The sequence below is a fragment of the Pinus tabuliformis genome, chromosome 6 (assembly GCF_031772625.1).
Source record: "Pinus tabuliformis cultivar Carrire ecotype Pingquan chromosome 6, CPIR1, whole genome shotgun sequence".
In the NCBI taxonomy this organism is placed as follows: Eukaryota; Viridiplantae; Streptophyta; class Pinopsida; order Pinales; family Pinaceae; genus Pinus; species Pinus tabuliformis.
This window is the reverse complement of record NC_142292.1, coordinates 595,520,333-595,543,901: the sequence shown is the minus strand read 5'-3', so window position 1 is coordinate 595,543,901 and position 23,569 is coordinate 595,520,333.

Sequence of the window (23,569 nt, the reverse complement as noted above, 5' to 3'; positions counted from 1 at the left end):
TATATCATTCTAAGAGAGTTAGAGACCAAGGGGACTTCCATATAATTGCTTATGAGTGAATCGATACAAAAACCAAGCGTTCGAGCTAGATGACTTTCAACCCATGGGTGAGCATTGAAAAAGAAAATATTTGATTTTCCCCATTTATGATTGTGCCCAAAGCCTGCTGGAGCTCCTCAAGGATGAAACTGAGTTGCTTAGATTCTTTTAAAGTTGGCTTCCCATATATCATGTTGTCATCAACAAATTGCTGATACATTATAAGAGCTCCCCATGGAGAAATCCTCAGGCCCTGTAAATGTCCAAACTGGGATGCAAATTTGATGAGGCAACCTAGGCCCTCATTTGCAATAATGAAAATAAAAGGGGAGAGGGGATCCCCTTGTATCAAGCCCCTAGAACCTCGAAAAGTGTGATATAGTGAACCATTAACAATGATGGAGTATAATTGAGCCTCTATCATAGATTTTACCCAAGTGATCCATGAATGAGAGAAAGAAAAAGCATCAAGAATAGAGAGGAGATAATTCCAATTCAGACAATCGTAAGCTTTAGATAGGTCTACTTTAATAAGCATACCTAGAGATCTAGATGAAGTAAGAGAATGGAACACCTCTGAGCCACCAGGATATCGTCCATAATTTTTTGACCTTCCACGAAATTGGATTGGTCAGGTCCGATGATCGTTTTCATTAAGGGTCAATGATGCCAAACTAGAATTCCTGAAATAATTTTATATATAACATTGTAAAGAGTAATTGGTAACACCTTTATTTGGGATGAGTGTGAGGAATGTGGCATTAAGACCTGACCAAATTCTTTGGGTATGATGGGATTCTTTAACCAATCCATGAATTTCTAGCCTGCGAAAGTTCCAACCATCTTTAAAAAAATCTGAGGTGAATCCATCAGGACCCAAAGCTTTGTTTGAGCGAAGCGCATGAATGACCTCTTCAATTTCTGCATAGGAGATATCCCTTAAGAGAGCCTCATTCTGACCTACTGAAGTTAGTTTGGGAATACATTGCCTGACTTTGGAGATGGACATGCTTCGCTCTACCCTTGGTTCAATGAATAGAGTCTAGAAATGGGCAATCAACTCCTTTGAAATATCCTCATGTTGAATAAGCCACTGATCTCCTGATCCATTGAGGGAGAAGATCCGGTTAAACTGATGGTGCATTAGAATAGTTCTATGAAATATTTTCATGTTTCACGCTCCCTCTTTGGGCCATTGGACCCTCAATGTTTTCCTCCATAAGATTTCCTCCAGTTTTCTCCTTTGCTCCAGATTGTTTAGGACCTATCCCTCTAGTGCTGCAAGAGTTTCCATATGGACTTATAAGATAATCCACTGCTGGATTGACCACATTTCCTCCTCCAAACACTTCTTGTCGTTTTTGATATTGGCGAAATATAAATGATTCCAATTTTTAATTATTTTCTTAAGTTCTTTCAATTTCAACTGGAAAATTTCCATATGACTACGCCCCACTACCATGATGTCCTTCCACCATTCCTCTAAATTTGCAATGAAGTTGGGCCTTTCAAGACACAAAGATTCAAAGTGGAAAGGTTTATTCCTCGAGGCCATTCTCAAGTTGATTTCTAGGCAGATAGGCCAATGATATGATCCCATGCATGGGAGAATCAAAGCTTGAAAATATATGTCCTGCTGGAGGATATCATTCGAAACGAGGAAGCGATCTAGACAAGAGGCAATATGGTGCTTTCCCCCTGATTGATTATTCCATGTAAAGGACCCATTACTAAAATCATTGTCGTCTACACTAAGATCTTGAATAGTTTCGTGAAAGGAGAGAGAAATAGGATCCAGCCGCTCGACTCCTCCTTTCTTTTTTCCCAGATTCTTGATGAGATTTAAATATCCTACAAGAATGAAACTGCCGTCGCTCATAATCTATTTTAGTTGCCTTAAACTGCTAAGAAAAGCTGACTTTTCACTCTAGGACCATACACAACTATTAACCAAACCTTATCTAAGGAATCTATACATTCAAATTGTCCTGAAAGAGTGTTTGTGAAAGTGATGCAAGTCCCAAAGGAGATATATTTAGTATCCCATAAGATACCCAACCTTCCTGCACTACCCTTGGCATACAATAGCATACAATCTTTTGTGGGAAAACTTCTTCTCATGATTTCACTTAGTTTCTCCTGCGTTACCTTAGTTTCTTGAAAGACTATGATATCCAATTTTTCCTGCTGAATTCTATCTCTCAAGTACCTCAAATTACCCTTTGAGTTAAGGTCCCTTATATTCCAGGAGACTACCTTCATTGAGGAGGGGTAAAGAGTTCTAGTAGTAGTCTGTGAGGACATTGGTTTGTCGTGAGTGACTAGGATCGTCCTGACTTCTCTAATGACTTCACTGGTGGGTTTTCTACCCTTATTTCTCTTCTCAAACCTCGAACTGGATTTATTACACTTAAAGGATGCTTCCTCATCATGGAAGGCCAGGGCTAAGAGAGGGGGGATTTTAGAGGCTCTTGACGTCGTTACCATTCTTTGTAGATTCGATGGAATTGATCCAATTGTTCTTGAGGAATATCATACGATCTAGCCTTGGCCCAGTTTTGAAGGAAGGCTACCAAAATATTCTCATCAGAATTGAGCTGGTCCATTTTAATTGCATGCTCTAGGGCTTGCTACACTTAGGTGAGGACTAGTTGAATCTCCCTTCCAGTCGAAATCTCTTCTGAAGATCTCCTTTTTCTTGGCTATTTTCTCTGAGGGTTTTCATGGCCCACTTCCACTTCGATTTCTACTTGAGGTTGAAACTTAGCTTCTGGCGCTTTTTTCATATCCTTCTCACTTGTATCTAATAGAAGAGAAAAATGATTTATGGATGGGTGATTCGAGGCTGCTGGTGGAGGGGATGATGAAGCATTATTGGGAGGACCTATGCTGGCCCAAGGGCATCGGCTCGAGACCTCTTGAAAGCCATCTTAGGGCAGATTATCTTGAGGGACAAGGGTCTCTTTCTATCATTGAGGGAAATCACGAAACAAGTGACCATACCCATGACAAATTCTACATTTGAAAGGGACATGTTCATAGTCCAGTGGTTGGGACCAAACTTCATCTTGATTCTCAATGTCCACTGATTCTGGAAGGGGTTGTGAGATGTTCATGTAAACACAAATTCTGGCATAGGATGAAAACCTTCGACATTTGGTGATCTCTGAGACATGCAAAAAATTTCAAATGGAATTACCAATCAATTCCAGGATTTCCATCTCCAAGAAATCCTCTGGAAAAGAGTAAAGCCAAACATAGATAGGTGCTGCCAAGAACTGTTCCTTCTCCGGGTTGTAGTAGTGTTCCCAATGCCTAATGAATAACCCTGCGTTGTTCATGAAGTAAGCCCTATTATCCATTACTCTCTTCCGGTCTTCCAAATCCTCAAAGATCACTGAGAAGAAACCCTTGCCCCGAGGCAAAGATCGATTGGGGATTTTGGCTACCATTTGAGCTGTATCCATCTGAGAATATTGGACTCTTGGGCCAAATACCCATAAATTTACAGATTATTATATGATCTTTCATAAATTGTCGGGATTGTTCTAGGTGGTGATTGGGGATCACTAATCAAGGATTTTTAGCTTCCTTTGGGAGGTAGCGACCCCTCATTATGGACTTCCATTGAGCTCCCAAAGATGGCGAGTCTGCTTTCTTTCCCTTATGTTTCCATGCACTAGAGGATGGGCCATTAGAGGAGAGATGAGCACCGATTACCACGTTTTTGAAGGAGGGGGCAGACTCCCTTTGCCCCAGGAGGGGCTGACATGTGCCCAATTCGCTGTAGGATGGCGTCAGGGCTGCTTGCTAGTTGTGTGTGTAGGGGAAAGTTGTTATGGCATCAGTGACTTAGAAAATCTTGAAACCCTAGAGCATCAGAAATCCTAGCAGAGCGTAATTAAATATTTTCTATCAATATATTTAATATAATTATTATTGCTATTACTATTATTAAAAACCATGTAAATAAATTTAAACCTTAAGGATTCTTTTCTTTAATTGTGAACTTCTAAAAATAAAACTAAAATTCCAAAATAAAAAGTGATTGTTCAAAACTTCTTAAAAAATTTGCAACATAAACAGGAAATAAAAAAAAGAAAAAATTTGCAGCATATAAAAATAATGAATAAATAAAAATAGATGTAAGTTGGAGGTTAGAGGTTGGAACTTTCTATGTCATAAAACACCACTGATGTTCCCAACATTTCAACTCCCTTCTTAACGGGGGTCAGTCCACATACCTCAACAGAACCAAAGAAAAATCTTCCGACCTGACCTCCTGACTCCCGACTTCACTCTTATCCTGACCTCCTGACTCCCGACTTCCCTCTTAGCCTGACTTCGCTACTCTTCGAGGTCATGCTATCTGATCTAGTTGTATGCATTAACAAATAATTATTAACATATGTTAGACTTATTTTTTTCCCCTGTCAAAGAAATTGTTATATCTTCTCTGATTCCATATTTTTCATAGTGATGCCTCTTATTAAAACTATAGTGCAGATAATCACTCTCATTTAGAAAAAAAATTCTTTTCATGTAATTCTCTTTCCTTGCAGTATCTGCTACCCAGCTGTATGCATTGACAAATAATGCATCTATCTGCTACCCAACTCTTAACTTTATCCATGTATGATTCTATCTCAATATTAGGATATTCTCCTAAACACTTGTCAACATATGTTACAGTTCTTTTTTTCCTCTATCAAAGGAAATTTTTATTTGTTCTTTGATTCCATATCTATTTCATACTAATGCCTCTTATCCAAAATATAGTGTAGATAATCACTCTCATATAGAACATAAATTCTTTTCATGTAATTTTTTTTCCTGGTAATACATGCAAATATATTTTGGGAACAAGGTTAGTATTTCAACATAAAATTTTTGATGTTAAATCTTGATGTAGAAAAAATATCTTACTTCAATGCGGACTGAATTCATTTTCTCTCATGAATTTTAACTCTTTACAAACATTTTTTATACTCAATTTTTAGCTTTATTAATGTATATTTTTGCTTGGATAAAATGACATTTTGTTCTACACTTGTTCGTGTACCTTGTTGTGTGTTTCTTTTTGTCAAAGCAATTTTTTTTCCTATGATTGCATATGTATTTCATAGTCAACCCTCTTATTCAAACTACAATGCACTTGATTGTTTATGTTTTAATCATAACTTCCTTTCAAGTAAATTTTTTTTGTCATCACATGCAAATATAAATTTGGAACAAAATTTTCAATTTCATTTCCCAATCAATTATTGCAGTGGAATCTTTTTGAAAAACAAAACCATGAGTTGAATGCTTATTTAGCTATCACAAATTTCTTGCCTTAAATTTATCTTGTTGGTGCATGTATTTCTTGTTGAAAAGTGTAACTAGGTTTGGTCTTCATAATGACATGTAATTATGATTTTATGTAATAGATGAAAAGAAGAAAAATAAAATTATTGTAATGATTGCATCATGGGTTTCATAAGCAAGAGATTTTATTTTAGTTAAGGCTCGCATTGAGAGCCCTTAGGTATATTGTCTTCTAGTCATAAAATTCTAAAGAGTCATTGTCATGTAATGAAGGCATGTTACACATTGTAAAGAGTCAGAATTGTTTTGTAATTCACCCTCCAAGACCTTGTCACTAGTCCTCACTCAAGTCAGCCTACAACAAAGGGATAATTATAGAAAGATGAAGTCGGCCTACTCCAGAGATCACGTTGGCCTAATGGAAATGGAAAAACAACTATATATAATAGTGTTTGGCCTCATTGGACATCATCAATTCGGTGAAGAGAAGTCTCTATTTCAAGTGCACAAGTCATCTTAGAAAAAAAACCTAAAATCCAACAAGGAACGAAGGAACGATAGAGAAGAAGAGAACCATGATTTTGGACTGTTTTGGGCTAAGTTTACTCTCACACGTGCAAAGGTTACAGGTACGAAGTTGGCAAGGAAAGGTCGAAGATTGAAGTCACCTAAAAGTGATATTGTTTGGGTGGAAAACTTTGCTCAAGGAAGCTGAGTAAGAAAGATAAAAGAGTATTCTTCTTGAGGAGACCATTCAAGGAGAAAAAGTCATCTAGGGTTTATGTTATGAATAGAAGAGTTGCAGACCTACAAGGAGAGGCTGAAAATCTGAAGGAAGTCGAGAAGAGGAAGAGGAAGAGCAACGTTGATCTAAGGGAAAAGAGGAGGCTTGTGACTTGGTTTTGGAAGGGATCTAGTGTAAAGGGTGTTTTTCATGGTCTTAGTATTCATTAATTGAAGGTTCTATAAGAACAATTTATTTGGGTTTTCCTCTCAAAGAGTGAGAGGTTTGGCTATGGTTGAAAAAATATATACTATGTCTCTTGTCTCTTTATTTTTCATGAATTGGTAATTGTCTTGATGAAAATAACACAATAATAACTCAAGAATAGAATATCATAATCAAGAAGTAAAAAGACTATCACAAGAAATTATCATAAGTAGAGAAATCACCTATCTATTGATGCCGTAGCTTTCTCAACATGGTATTAGAGCTAGGGCGACAAAGTCAAGAAGGGGAATCTACTTAAGGAGATACAGAAGGATCAAGTTTCAAGGAAGGGATCAATGTGAGTCAAAGAATACCAAAGAAAAAATCTCAAGATCTATATCATACTGAAACCCTAGATCGAAGAAATCTACTTCAACAAGATTCTTGGAATCATCATAAAAAAGGAAGTAGAAAGAAAGACCAAAACCCTAGAATCATTCTTGAGATCATCACTCAACCATCATCTAAGGAGCTGAAGTCTCTTCAAAGACTAAAGAAGGCTATATCAAAGAACATTTTCATCATCTTCAAAAGGGTTTGTAAAGCAAGCTCCCTCTCATTAAAGCAAAGATTTGACCTTTAAATAACTTCATCAAAGTGATTTCTCTACCAAAGGGATCAAGGATTACTCTTGTAGAAATAATCTATCAAGGAGTAGTCTTCTACTATCTATATCATCAAGTTAAAGGAGGAAGAAAGTGGAGAAAGAAACATCTACACAAGTAAGTATATTTATGACTTCATCTGAATCCATCAAAATGTCTTTTTGCAAGGAGAGCAACAAATTAGTTGGGGCTTGAAATTTTCTTGCATGGAAGAAAAGAACATATCTAAACCTTATTGAGAATGAAGTCATGGAACAGATTAAGGGGTCAATAACCCAACCTCCTAAAGAAGATTCTCAAGCACTTTCCAAATACATGAAGGAGAAGTGATTGCCTAGAAGATTCTCATAGAATCCACCAAGGACCCTCTCATCCCATATGTATCAAAATTAAATACTTCAAAAGAAATATATGACAAATTGGTAGAGTTGTTTTCCCTAAGTACTACAGGAGAAGTTATCTAAGGCAAGAACTATAGAAATTGAAGATCTCAAAAGAAGAAGGAATATCCTCATATTTCATGAGGATTTAAGAAATAAGAGATCAAATTGAATATCTGGGTGAAATAATGTCTAAAAGAGAAATGACCACTATAGTATTAAATGCACTACTAGAGGAATGATGAAACTTCACTTCAAGTATTTATGGGAAGAAATAAGCTACTTCTTTCTAGGATCTATGGTCATTGTGTAAAATCGAGGAAACCAAGATGAAGGAAAAAACTGATGTTGTTGGAAATTTGATGGTGTATGGGTGGTTGTGTAGGTGTTGGCATTGATGTCAAACAAGGGTCAACATGATTATTGGGTCCCATGGTTGTTGGAGCGCTTTGTAGAAAATCATCACAATAGTAGGATTACTAAAGAACCTAGAAAGTGATGATTACAGTGATGGACCAGATGAAATTCCGTGGTAGCTGGAGGCATTGTAGAGAATCATCACAGTAGCAGCCTTACTAAAGAAGCCATAAAATGATCACCATGGTGGTTGAGAGTTCAACTGTCCAAGAACAAAGTAGAAGAGTCAAGGAGCATAGAGGTTTGAAGCCATCTCATAGGTAGCAAATGGACTCAAAGCCTACGTTGGATGCTATCCACTACAAAGTTGTCTAGAAGACTTTTCCAATGATATGTGGAAGTTAAAAAATGGATTCTTGGATCAAAAGATATGGTCTGCTGAAGTTCAGGGATTTTAAGCCTTAGAAAGGAAGGAATATCAAGAATATTAGATATCAGGATATTGGAGGTTACAACATTGGCATATTGGAGAACAGGATATCGAATATCAACATATTGGGCTATTGGATATCGGAACCCTGAATATAAAGACATCAACACATTAGATACTAGAACATCAGAGAATTAGAGTAGGTGGCATATCAGAGGACCGGGACATCAAGATATCGAAACTTCTTAACTAAGATTTTCTAGGAAGTTACAATATCTAGCAATTTCAGTAGTGCTAAAATTTCTGAGGAATGACGAAGAAGATTAACAAAGAATTCAATTGCAAAACCAAGAGATGATAGGCCCTCTTCTCTCTCCTCTAGTAGGACAAATGGTGACATAATATTGGCTTCGATAAACTACAGTGTCATCTGATGTGAGCATGAAATTGCAGTACAACAAGACATGTGGCATGATGATTCAACAATGCTGAGTGCCCTTGTGTGCCAGATTTGAGTGACACATGTCATCTCTATAAAGACGCCATGTGGAGTGATGACATCATATCGGAGGATTAAGACCTCGTAACTTTGGAACAGATGGTTTTTGGAAAAGTTATGATGGAGGGGGATTCTGATATTGTGTTGGCTCTTGGTCATGAAAAACCAAAGAACCAAGGGTGCAGAGCAGTAGCAAAGGAAGATTGGCCCCCAACAGGAAAAAATGCCTTAGCACCTAAAAGCTAAGCTGCAGGTCACAACTCTTGGTCCTATGGAGGAGAAATGATCAAAGTGCTTAGTGTTAGAGGAGCTAAATACACCGGGATTGAGAAGTATCGTAACATTGCACCACTGTGAATTTATGATATGGAGTTTCTCCAATAAGAAAGTACAGAGAGTTAAATGATGTATGGGTCGGCAATTGTGGAATTGAATGTAGAGACAGAGGAGTTGGTAGTTGAAAGGGACTAAACTTGCAGAAGACTCTGCAAAAATAAATCAAGGATAACATTTGTGGCAGAGACGAATTCGGGAGTCTAATGAAGGAAGCAATGGGATACTTTGCTTCCATGAATGGTTGTGATAAATGAGAACAGAGAGGTCACCTCTGTGATCTGTCAAGGTTTGTGGAATGATAAATGAGAATGGGACTCTCAGAGGAGTTTGCAGATCACCTGAGAATTAATTTCATAGCATGGAGCTATATGCCGTTAGATGATAAAGAACTAAAAAGTCCATCTTTGATCTCACTTTGTGACAAGAAACTATTAGGAGATGCAACAATGGCAAGGGAAGCCATGCCTAAGTACAATGGGTAGCTAAAGTACATACAACAGAGACTGCCTTGTGCAAAGTGCCCCAGTGAAACAAAACCATCAACTACAATGGAGAATATGGGGGAGTGTTGAGAAAATTGTGAGAGTGTTATGGTGTGAGTGTGCTGTGAGAGAAGTGCATCGAGACAGAGAGGTTGAAGCACCTGGGAGGACACTGTGTAGTAAAACAACAAGAGCAGTGAGAGGGCCGAGTGGAGAATCGCAAGGGTAGTGCTAAAGAGCACTTAGTGGAGATCCCTTGTCAGAGAAGGTAGAGCATAGAGGAAGTGTTGCTGTGAGTAGCGAGAAGAGACCTGCTGCAAGTGAGAATAGAAGGCAGAGTGCAGAAATCAAATCTGCGAACAACCATTGTTGGTATTTTACTTGTATTATTGTATGCCTTTGTTTTCAGTTTGAAAATTGTATGAAATAGTAGAGCAGTGGCAAGAGTAGGTTGGTGCCTGCATACTGAAGAGGTTGGTGCCTCTAGGCAAGTTTGTAATTTCTAACCAAAAGGGGTCGATGCCTCCTGTGAGTGGGTGCTCATAAAAAAACAAATGTAATTAAGTGGGTTCTTAACTTACATCATAAACAGACAATAAAATTGGCGGTTTTTTCCCTTTGGGTTTCCACGTGAAAAGCACTATGTCAAATGTGTGCTGATCATGTGATTGTTGTTTGAACATGTGTGTTTGAGATATTGTTGGTTCGCTACTTTTGTGAATGAATTCTCTCGTAAGTAAAATAACATAAGAAGGGACTGTAAGCATAATAAGAAAAAGATAAGAGTTTCTTAATTATTGATTCATGCCCCTCCCTCAACAGTTCCTTATTTCAATAGATGTAGGATCAAATGAGAAAAATCAAGCATATGCTGCTATGATAAAGGAAAATGAAAGTTTGGTAAATTTGGTCCTCAGAAGAAAAACAAGAACATGGCTAAAGTTTAGTGCTATGGATGTCAAGAATATGGGCACTATAGAAGAGATTGTCCTAAAATTAAAGGGAAAATAACAAGAGAAATAAGGAAGAATCCCATATTACCGAAGAAATGGAAGAACCTGAGATGAAGAAGCTTAAGAAGGAGGAAGCGAGAGATCTCTACTATGAATGAGATAATATCCTGCACTAAAGTACTCTTCAGTTGTGTAAATTATAACTATCTAGATAGGAATCATTGGAAATAAGATAGGATAAGTCATATTAGAAAATGACATCATGGTAGAAGCATTAGAAGATCTCATGACATGGGCAACATGAAGGATGTCTGGAACAAATCTATGACAATCAACTATGTAGGATATAGCTCTTGGAAACCTCATTGAAATCTCAAGTGATACTTATGGAAAAAGGAAGAAGTCATCTAGGAAAAGGCTCGTCATACATTAGTCAAAAGGTAACATATGTAGGATGGGATATGTAAGATCCTTAAGATTATCTGATGGAATGTTCATTGTAAGGTTCATCTATCATGAGGGGTAGCAAGTGTTTCATCAAGAATTCCAAACTTTTGGAATTCATGGGATGATGATATGATGACATAATAATGAAGCAGATTAAGGGAATGAAGCTCCTTCATTCAAAGGAAGCTGCTACAGGAACCCTGAATGACCCAAATAAAAAGATGAGAAAGGAAGGAAGAGATCATGGAATATGAAACAATGGCAAAGGCAGTCAACATATGAAAGAACACAAGAATATTTGACTATGATATCTCCCAGAAAGATATGAATACCCTGATAGAAGTTTGGAAAAGATGGAGACCCTTGATAATGCATATCTTTAGGAGATATGTCAACATGTATGCAGTATGATGATGCCTACAGGAAGATGTCATGGTGAAAGACCATCACAAAGGTAAATGTTGATTTTAATGTTCATTTCTTTATGTTTGAACAAATATATGCATGGGTTTATGCAGGGATGCTGAGGGAAGATCTATGGATGTCATCCACCACTGATGCACATGTAGTAGGATGGAAGATCCTTAAGTGAACATGGCATAAATAAAGCAACATGGAATGAAGGAAGGATAGATATGGACTGATGGATCAATTTTCAATGATGACATGGCTGAATCATGAATGAAAGTGATGGATGGTCTGTGCCTTATGAAGAAGTCCAAAAAGATGAAGACTCTTTGACAAATAAATTCATGACATCGAAGGAAGGATCTCTTGAAGCAATTGGTTATTTTTTTCATCTCCACCTGAGGAGCTAATGTAGGTCCCTAATTAAGAGGGAGCCTAGATGTAAGTTTCTTACTTGAAAGAAACTTGGAAATTACTAAGCCAAGATGGAGCTTAGGTACATTCCTTCTGTTGGAATGAGTACATTCCTTTATTGGAATAGATATATCCTCCCTAGATTGAGAGGTAGAGATAGAAAAATCATTCCAATATTCACTTGGGAAGATAGAATAGAGGATTGGGTAATCATTTGGCATTCGATGCCCTTTGAGGATGAGATAGGGCATCCAAGATAAGAGTAGTTGTAGAGGAACAATATTCTTTGAGGACTGGGAATCCAAGATAAGAATAGTCCTGATGGAACACACCCTCAGAACCTAGGTGGGGTATGTTCTAGGAGAGACAATGATGAGAGTGTCTATAAATCATTATTCTCGCCAGCATTGAGCTTAGATCTTGTGGAGAGATAGAGCTATTAGTAAAGGAATTTCTATGTGACAATGTTGGTTGACATGATGCTAGACAAATGAGTTCCCAATCTGATTCTTACTATGAGAAATTCTTCAGATTGAGAATGAAGAAGTACCATTATGAATACCTCCCTAGTTAAGAGGGAGAGTTGAAAAATGTAACTAGGTTCGATCTTCATAATGACATGTAATTATGATTTTATTTAATATATGAAAAGAAGAAAAATAAAATTATTCTAATGCTTACATCATGGGTTTCATGAGCAAGAGATCTTATTTTTAGTTAAGGCTCCCATTGAGATCCCTTAGGGATATTGCCATCTAGTCATAAAAGTCTAAAGAGTCATTGTCATATAATGAAGGCATGTTACACATTATAAAGATTCAAAATTGTTTTGTAAGCCACCCTCCAAGACCTTGTCACTAGCCCTCTCTCAAGTTGGCCTACAACGAAGGGATAGTTCTAGAAAGGTGAAGTCGGCCTACTCTAGAGATCATGTTGGCCTAATGGACATGAAAAAACAACTATATATAGTAGTGATCAACCTCATTTGGACATCATCAATTTGATGAAGAGAAGTCTCTATTTCAAGTGCACAAGTCATCTTAGAAAAAGCCTAAAAGCCAACGAGGAATGAAGGAAGGATAACGGAGGAGAGCATCATGATTGTGGACTATTTTGGGCTAAGTTTACCCTCACACGTGCAAAGGTTGCAGGTCCAAAGTTGGCAAGGAAAAGTCAAATATTGAAATCACCTAAAAGTGATCTTGTTTGGGTGGAAAACTTCACTCAGGGATTATGAGTAAGAAAGAGAAAATAGTCCTCCTCTTGAGGAGACTATTCGAGGAGAAAAATTCATCTAGGGTTTATGTTGTGAATAGAAAAGTTACAACCTACGAGGAGAGGCCGAAAATACGAAGGAAGCCGAGAAGAGGAAGATGAAGAGAAATGTTGATCTAAGGGAGAAGTGGAGGCTTGTGACTTGGTATTGGAAGGGCTCTAGTGTCAAGGGTTTTTGTCATGGTCTTGGTATTAGTCAATTGAAGGTTCTATATGAAGAATTTGTTTGGGTTTTCCTCTCAAAGAGTGAGAGGTTTTGGCTGTGGATGACAACCTATATATTGTGTCTCTTGTCTCTTTATTGTTCATGAATTAGTAATTGTCTTGAAGAAAATAAAACAATAATAACTCAAGAAGAGAAAATCATAATCAAGAAGTAAAAATACTATCACAAGCAGTTATCATAAGTATAGAAATCACCTATCTATTGATGCCCTAGATTTCTCAACATTTCCTACTCATTTGTTTAACTTATTCATGTCTAACTCTTCCTTTTTATAACAATATTATATTCTATACTTGTCACGTTGCCTTACTGTGTGTTTCTTTCTGTTAAGAAATTTTTGTTTGTTTGCTCTGTGATTGCATATGTATTTCATAGTCAGCTCCCTTATTCAAACTACAATGCACTTAATTGTTTATGTTTTAATCAGGTAAATCTTTTAAAGTAAGTTTTTTCTATCATCACATGCAAATATATCTTTGGAACAAAATTTTCATTTTCATTTCCCAATCAATTGTTGCGGTGGAATATTTTTGAAAAGAAAAACCATGAGTTGAATGCCTATTTAGCTATCACATAGATTTCATGCCTTAAATTTATTTTGTTGGTGCATGTATTTCCTACTCATTTTTTTCACATTATTCATGTTTAACTCTACATATATAGTGATATCATGTTCAACACTTGTTACCATATCTTCCAATTTATTTTCTCTGTCAAAGCACATTGTTCTATTATGTCTGACAACATATATTTTTGAATGTGAAGCCTGGCATTCAAATGACAATCCACCTAATTGTTCTGTTTCTCAACAAAATTTATTTCTAGGGAATGTATTTTCTTGCGACACATGCAACAATATATATTTTTTAAATATTATAATTAAATAAAATAAATATGTGTTGTATGACTACATATATTTTTAACTGTGAACCCTGACATTCAAACAAAAATGCGCCTAATTCTTTTGCTTCTCAACAAAATTTCTTTCCAAGCAATGTAGTTTTTTGACGGTATATGCAACAATATTTTTTTTAAATATTGTAATAAAACAATATAAATTTGTTACAATGATATTGTATTTAACCTCTCCTCTTTCTTCCTAAGTGTGACATATGCACTTTTTTTCATTTTAGCAAACGCTGAAAATAAAAAGGTGGTGAAATTCATAAACCATCCAATGATTTCACTCTTGATATAACTGTAAATGTAAAACCTTGCCTCTATCTGTCTCCTATATCAATAGTGGCTCGTTGTAAATTCAGCTCTTGTGATTTGTGTATACTAAATGACCACACCATTTTTAAAGGCATATGTTTAAGATTCCCTCTAACAACTGGTGTTATAGGCACAATGTTTGGACAATTTATATCAAATGGAACACCTGTGTACTTCTAAAAAATAGCTTTAGCAAATAATGGAACTTCAAGCGGCTTCGAATTAGGCATATAATAGATATCCTCAACATATCCAAGTGCACCATTTACCAGCCCAACTTCAACCCACAAATTACATGTCAACATGACACACTCTCCATGACATAACAACACCTCATGTTCCAACACATCATCGTCATTGTCAATTATTTCTGTTCTTCTAGTCCACTATGTTATTCATCTCACAATTAGGAAATTCAATGATTTGAGCATCTTTCGATTGTGCAGGTTCACCAAATTATTTGTTGCAAACAAGTGAACCGAAGAATCAAATAAACTCTTTTCCTCTAGACGCAGGAAACTGTCAACATGTGACATGAGAAGATCCCAATCATGTAGAGTAGGCTCTGCATTTCTACTATTGGTTAAAATATTTTGAAAATGCACTTGTCTAGGATCATCTCCATGTTTCCTGAAGATTTTATCCAAAGTGACAACAATATTGAAGCTTTACCACAAATATTTCCCTCATGTTCTCTCTGCATACAAAGATTTATCTTTGACAGGAGGTAACTACCCTAGGTCACCCACAAGAATCATCGACCTGCCACCAAAAGGAGAGTCCTTGTTTTCAAGAAAGGCTTCTCGCAAATGCACATCTATTTGTATAAACAACCTCATACCTATAAATATCATCTTATCAATCAAAGCATAATAAATGTGCCTCATTTCTTCTTGAAACATTGCTAGGGATTTCCCGCTTAGCAGTTTCATATCTTTTATAAGAATTTTTAAAGTTGAGTGTATTGCTTTTCTATGTATATTGAAAGGAACAATGCTAGAAGGAGAAAGAAAAAATAATGGAATTTTACCACCCGTTTCATAAGAAGAAAGGGTATGAAAATTACACTGAATAAGAGAAGACTTCCCAGTTCTAACCGTTCTTTGAATAATCATTTTCAATGCATCATTCATTTCAACATCAACAAAGTGGCATAAAATGATCTCAAAAGAAACTCACTGTTTCTCAAATAAAGAGAATTGTGGCACTATTTTCTGCCCAATTGAGTCACCATTAAAAACACCCATTGATTAAGAATATTTTACAAAATTGATAGTCTATTCCACAATTCTTTCCTACCAATTATAATCAATATCGTAATCCCTTCTACCAAGATTGTCAAGGCCGAAAATCTTTCGGGAGGAATAATTTGGGAAAGAGCCTGCCAGTCTTTAGAATCTATGGTAACATTATCTTCACGAACAAGGGGCTTGAAATCCTCTTCATTACTCTCATTTGGAAAAAGGCCTTGATCAACATGCCACGTGTGATATCTTAGCCCCCTCCAATTCTTAGTGATAATTTCACTTGAATTTCCTATATCTGAAGTAATGTCACGAAACACAGTATCCATGACTCATGCCTCTACTTTCCATCATAGCACCATGATCCTGTTATTTCTATCCAACACAAATTCTCTAGAAAATGGGGGTGATTTTGATATAGCTAGAAAAAATTGTTCTCACATGAAATTTCGTTAGATTTCATTAACAATATTTGCAATTCTTTCTTGCCAACATTCAACACAACAAATTTATGGCTACACATAACAAGAGGCAACTTTAGCAACATATGGCATGTTTCTTGTGCACTAATATCTCGCTCAACTTGCATCTTTGCAAGAAACCTTCTATATGCAGACAATGGAGGAGTGACAAATCCACATACACTTGAAACCTTTGTCAACATCTCATGATAAATTTCATACCTTCTTTCTGCCTTCGAAGCATATTTTGCAATATATTTCAATACTGCATGTCGAGAAACAACTGCTTGATTATTGACATTTGATCACCACATATTAATAAGGTCCACATTATGGACATTCAGACAATCATCTTTCCATGCTGCTTCATATTTCTTCCTCCCTTTTTCATCTATGTACATTGCAAACTTAGAACACACCTCACATGGAGCATCATAACGACATGAAATGATAGACCCCTTTTTCCGTAAACATGAATCAACACTGCATTTTATGTGTCTTTGCACTCTGTTGACCAAATGCTCATAATATTCATTAGGATTGCATGAAAAAGTCTATGAGGTTTTCAAAAGTCACCAATCATCATTAACACTTTGAGGAACCATCACATTATGATGGTGTATGTCGCGTGGATTCCACGCTGTTACATATTTGTCAAAGTAGGACTTGGCTTCATCAACATCCAAATGGTTGGTCCAATCTAATGTTTCCATATTCAGAGCTCCAGGAAGTGACACGAAAACATGGATGTGCACTAAGCCCCTGTGCTGCCACTCATACCTGCCATAAAAAAATTAACTTGTAGTTAGCATATAAAAATAAACAAAAACAATGGAGGAATCATTCCAACCTCATTGACAATATGTCAAAATAAATAACCACCAACCTATACCACAAGTCTTTGGCTCCAAGATACTTCTCAAGAACCAATTCAAGAAATATATTAAATCTTTGGTACATGTACATAGAAACTATATGCGGGTACTAAATACAATTCTCAATATTTTTTGCATATTCATTTCATGGATGACAACATGTTGCCAAAGGCATAAGAAAATGCAAGTCAAACCACTTAGTGTTAGCTATACTCAACGTAAAAATAAATGTTGGGAAGCCCAATTGTGTGATCATGTTGGTCAGCTCAGAACGACACTTTGTCCTCTATGCCCTTGTACCCCTAAGACAACAACCAAAACACATTAATTTCTTAGTAAGTTTATTGTGAGGCAGATCCCCGAGTTTCTAACACAACTCTTGAACAACTGCAAGTGAAGTCTCATGGATATTATATTTTAATAAGAAAGAATTTGTTCCCTGGCTATGGTGACGCATAATCATATTCAACAGGAAATACCGAAACCAAGGATGGATTCCAAATATTTGATCAGAATACTTAAGTAGATGCAAACCATATTCATGCTTTTCAACATTGCAAATACGTGGATGCAACCAAAAAACATCACCAATGGGAAGCAAAGTTGGGAAGGCCACGTCTAGAAACCCCTTAATGTTATATTCATTAATGGGGAATGTGCCAATATCTGAACATTCCACTCCTTCATTTCTTATATAATATGCACTTCCAATGAATCTCCTTATCCATTCCACTTCCCTGCACTCATTAGGCATGCAAGAAAGAAACAATGATGGATGGAAGTTCAAATCACCAAACCCCAACATTTCAATGTCCTCATTGGCTCTCCTTGTTTCACCTAGATCAGTATACTGTAGCCTAATAGACACATTAGCTAGTCATTATGGAAGAGAAACCACAAAATCCATATTGATTTCAACATCCTTGTAATATCTATCAATCTGAATTTTGTATACCAGTGCATCCAACACACATTGTCTCTTAACATAACATTCATAAAACTTCTACTCAACACCATGTCTTCTAACAGTAAGAAAATCAAGTTTCTCTACACGTTATGGAAGCTTCCTTGCAATCAAAGATATGTATTGTGGAAAACTAATCAGATGCCCATTATATTTATATTATCCACCATGAGCATGTGTCACTTGAAATATTGGATTCACTCGTGTTATTAGCATCTCTTCAACCTGTGTTAAAACTCCTAGGAACTCAGGTTGCTCACCAATATCCATGTTATTAAAGCGAGAAAAGTGGCGAGAACCTCTCTCACTCTTATATATTTTACAAATGGTCCCTTCATGCCATCTCATAACTTGTATACCAGGATATGATTCATTATAGACTCGACACATTTCCACAACACACAAGTTATCAATCCTGCAACGAAACTTTTTATACACCTCAATCATCTCTCTGCTAAAATTATGCTGACCACTACCACTCCCTCTATGAAACAACAATCAATATTTAGGATGATCTTACACAACCTGTCGGGTTTGAGCATTGGATTGAACAGTTCTTTTCATAAATTCATGGGAATGCATTCTTCTATTTTGGTTGCAGTTGCGTTCGTTCTACTTGTATTAAATAAAAAATAATTCCAAAATGAAACATATAAAAATCTCAACTTAGTAACTTTAACATATAAAACACATACATTTTCTTGCCATGACAAAGCTGAACTTGATGAGCCGACAAAGGTTTCCTTATTTCTGAATTTAACTTTTGAGCACTATTCACTCTAATATTGCTCTGCAACAAAAAAGGATTAAAATATGAATCTAGAAATTTCCAAATTATATCCAAATGAAAAAATCCGATGAAAATAAATCCACTTGCATGACCTGTCCTATTCGATGAGAGGGACTCTCCATAGATTTTCTACCAATAGCAACATTGTCTACACACTTGCTTCCAGATACGATTGTTTCGACATTCGCAACTGGCTTTCCCAAATTGTCAACCATCCCAACAAGCATACTACTATCAACAAAAACCTCATAAGGCCGAAACCCAACTCGAAAAATGCACAAAGTCTCTGTTCCTTCTGCCTTTGTCTCTCCACGAATATTCCTTCCAACATTGTTTTGCACAAAGCAATAAAGAAGACAAAACATAGAATAATTAATATATTCCATTGAAATGTATAAATCGTATAAAAAAAATACTTCAGGCACATGTTCTCTTCCAAGAGACCGAGCACGAACAAAATCTGGTGGATTCGTGATATTTACTATATAGTTGTTAGAAGGAATATCTATCCTCACATTGCCATAAGAGTGACCGAAATTCCCCACCATGTCACTGAGCATATTGTTACCACCAATTAAGCCCGATGCTGCAAATTGCTCATTGCCATGAATGTGCTCACGTTCCAATACTCCATTTCTTCCATTTTCTATAGAGAAGCCATGATTTTCACTTTCACAAACACTTTCTTTGCAAACACAATGTTTACAAAAAATAGCATAGTAAGAAAATTTTTCTTTGACAAACAAATTTCAACATGTTCAACATCCACACAAAGGAATAATTTCAAGAAAATTTTCTTCCCATCTACTAATCATATTCCCATACGTACCATTGTCCACTCTATCATGTTGATGAATTAATGATGCTCTTTTCTTTTCCTGATACGTGGATCTTCTGAGCACATTTATTGCATCCTTGTTCTGTCTATATCATTGTCAATGATGTTCATTCACTCTCTCACATGAACCATGCGACTGAGCTCTTTTCAAACTACACTTGCTTGTTCCTTCACTTGACATTTCTACACCAAATTTCAACTCCATTTTAATTTCTCTTTTCAATCTTGTTTCCCATCCCACATGCTCAACAAGTTGAAGTGTTTATGCACATACACCTTACACAACAAGTAAATTGGAATACTACATAAAATTAAAATACTTACAATTAACCTTCCATATTACAGAGATATCCATATATATAAATAACATCTCTATTACTACAACACACATGGATTCTGCATTGGGATATCTTGCACTTGATGGAACACACTAATTTTGTGAACCACTTTCACTTTTCCACGTGGCACTGTACCATATCACCATGCATTAGTGGGGTCGTTGTAACGATGCCACCTATTCAAACTTCCCTCGTGCTTTCTTGCTTCTCTCGGTTTGGCCCTTGATGTCGGACCTCACTGCAGTTAGTGTTACAATCAATCACAATAAACCTCCCCACCTACAACCCAACTTTCAACCTTTGGCCTCATTTAGCACCTGACCTGCCAAAACCTTTCTCTTTATTTGTCAGCATAGTCGGGGTTGTCTCTCTTCTCCCCTATTGTTATTCTTCCCCACCTGTTCCGTCCTCCAATCTTCGAACTAATCTTGGTACCCTGTCTTCGCAACTGATTGATTTTTAATAAACCACTAGGCTCTTCCACCCCAATAACTAGACAAGGGTCTCCATGCACACGGTCCTTTTATGACTAATCACCAACCTCGGCCATCACACCAAGCAACTAGTAATCACCGTGCGTAGGGTTTACCTCTTGGGGGTGATGCAAGTTTCACCCAATCTACACTATAAAGCTACAACAATCCTCTCTTAGCTGCATCGAGTTGGCTCTTTACCTTCACCATGAATCAAATAAGGGATCCCTTCCTTCCCATATCGAATGCATCAGGGTAAGCCCTTCATGCCCACCATGGCAACATGTCTCGACTCTACATTCATCATGTCGAGTTGCTTTCCTTAACCATGGATTTGAATGAGAGGTTCCACACACCCCCAGATTGACACCACTGCATCCTCCCAAGAACTTTTGGTATTTGATATGTTCTCTGGTGATACCACTCCTACGATTTGGCCCTACATTCCTTAATGTATTCTGGCGCATCTTTCTTTTTTCTAACTTGCACAATGAATTCCATATATGGCGGTTTCAACTCTCCAGTGGCCATAATTCTCCATGAGTTTGGCATGGACTCTTGAAAGAATTTCAGTTCTCCTCACACAAGCCATTTCCGTGAGGACCATTCTCAAGCCTGAAAGTAGCTCCATGGCATTGTGAAAAACTTTCTACTTACCGACTACCAAGGTGAGGGAGCTAGTGATAGATACCCAGTTTGATTAAAATGCAAAACTGGCAAAGAATTCCTTCAAGCGCCCGGAGGTACCATCATAGTTATAAGAAGAAATAAATTTTTCAACATTGACATTGCTTTCTCTCTACACAAACACAACTTAGAAGTGGAGACATCAAGCATCGATAAAAACACCTAGACCCCTCCCATACAGGGCATCTACATGTAGCCTTTTACATTAATAAATGGGTTTTGTAGACCTCTATTTTCTTTTAAGCTTTCATCAACAGTTTTGTGGCCTCCATTACGACCCATAACTTGACCTTCTACTTCTTTGTGTTTAATCACGTGTTTCTTTTTAGTAAAGTGTTTAAAAATAAATGGTATTGAGCTCAAAGTTACTACCTTTCCTTTATTATCTTGTGCTTCATTATACTATTTATGCATTATATTCTTTATCATAACACCACCAAATCACTAATAGAACACTACATCTAGCTCAAAAGCTCGTGCTGACTTGCTTACTCCTCACTTTGAAGTATCTAGAAAAGAAACGAGGCATTCTACAAAAACCATTTCTACATTTGGGGGGGATGTTAGAATAATGTACAAATTTACGCTTTTAGAATTGTCAGCTGTCTTATATATTGGTTTTGTTTTCATGAGTTGTACTTGTACATTTTTCAGCTAGTTCCGCATTCTCCCAACATCCGGTAAGCTGGCTGAGATCTGCCTAAGGTCAACTGTGTTCACCTTCCAAGGAGTATTTTATGAGCAAACATCCGGTGTGGCAATGGGATCCCCCCTTTCACCAATCGTGGCCAACCTATACATGGAATACTTTGAAAAGAAGGCCCTGAATTCATATCCTTTGAAACCAGCCTGGTGGAAGCGATTTGTCGATGACACTAATATAAAATGGACTCATGGTAAAGCAGAGCTCGAAAAGTTTTTCACTCACTTAAATTCGATCTCTCCAGATATAAAGTTTACAATGGAACTTGAAGAAAACAAGAGCATCCCATTTTTAGACGTTCTAATCATCAGAAAAGAGGATGGCTCTTTGGGCCATAAGGTTTTCAGGAAATCAACCCACACAGAAAGTTACCTCCATGCTGATTCCCACCATCACCCAACCCAGAAGTTTGGTGTTCTAAACACGCTGGCCATTAGAGCCCTTCGAATTTCCGACTCAGAGCACCTGGACGAAGAGAAGAAGCATCTAATTTCAACTTTTAAAAGTATAGGCTACAAGGAGCAAGAAATTAAAAAGGCCATAGAAAAAGCTGAAAGAAAGTTGTTGTCTCATGAGCCTAAGGCTCAAGACCAACCTAATTGTGGTAATGTTTTTCTACCGTATATCCATGGAATTACAGACAAAATCGCTAAAATCCTAAAAAAGAAAAACATTATCACATATTTCTCAGCTCCAGGTACTATCAGACAAAGTTTGAAGTCTGTTAAAGATGATATCGACAATCATCAGCTTAAAGGAGTATATAAAATAGAGTGTTCTTGTGGAAAAAGCTACATTGGTGAAACAGGTTGATCCCTCCAGACAAGACTCAAGGAACATGGCGCTGATATTAAGAACGGAAGATCTCGTACTTCAGCCCTAGCAGAGCACTCCTCAAAGACTAAACACCATATCTGTCTGGAAAGCGCATCAATTATCGCAAGGGAAGAGCAACATCAGAGACGAAAGATCAGAGAAGCACTTGAAATTATCAAACATCCTCATAATCTAAACAGAGACAATGGTGTGGAGATTAGCGGGAGCTGGCTTCCCTTGATCAGGGAAATAAAAATCGCAAGCACATTCCCTGGTAAAGGCCTCAGCAGGTAAGTGTCCTTAGTCTTTGTTTTCATTTAGATCTAGGTATAATAAAAAATTCCATTAAAGTACTAGAATTTATTAATTTCTATATAGCTATTAGTATTATATTAATCATTATATTAATTAATTATTAGTTAATAAATTAAAAATAAAATAAAATAATTTCTATATAACAATTAATTAATATATTAATTTATTATATTAATCAATTATAAATACTTATTATTTATATTTGTTAATATAAATTAGGTTAATACATTATTTTAATTTTATATAGAAATTATTTCTTTTCTGTTTAATTTAATAAGTTTGCTTAGTTTTAGTTTAATCCCTATTTAATCTTTAGGTTTGGTATAAATTTAAATAATTATCAAATAATAGTAATTTATTAAATCAAATTAATATTGAATTATATAAAAATTAATTAATCATTATATTAATTAATTATAAATATTAATTAATTATTAGTTAGCAATAATTTTCCTTAAAATAAAATAAAAATAAAATAAAATAAAATTAATTAATCATTATATTAATTAATAGTAATTTATTAAAAACAAATTAATATTAAATTATATAAAATTAATTAATCACTTTATTAATTAATTATAAATATTAATTATTAGTTAGCAATTTTTCCTTAAAATAAAATAAAATAAAAAATATAATAAAATAATTTCTATATAACAATTAATTAATATATTAATTATTATATATTAATCAATTATAAA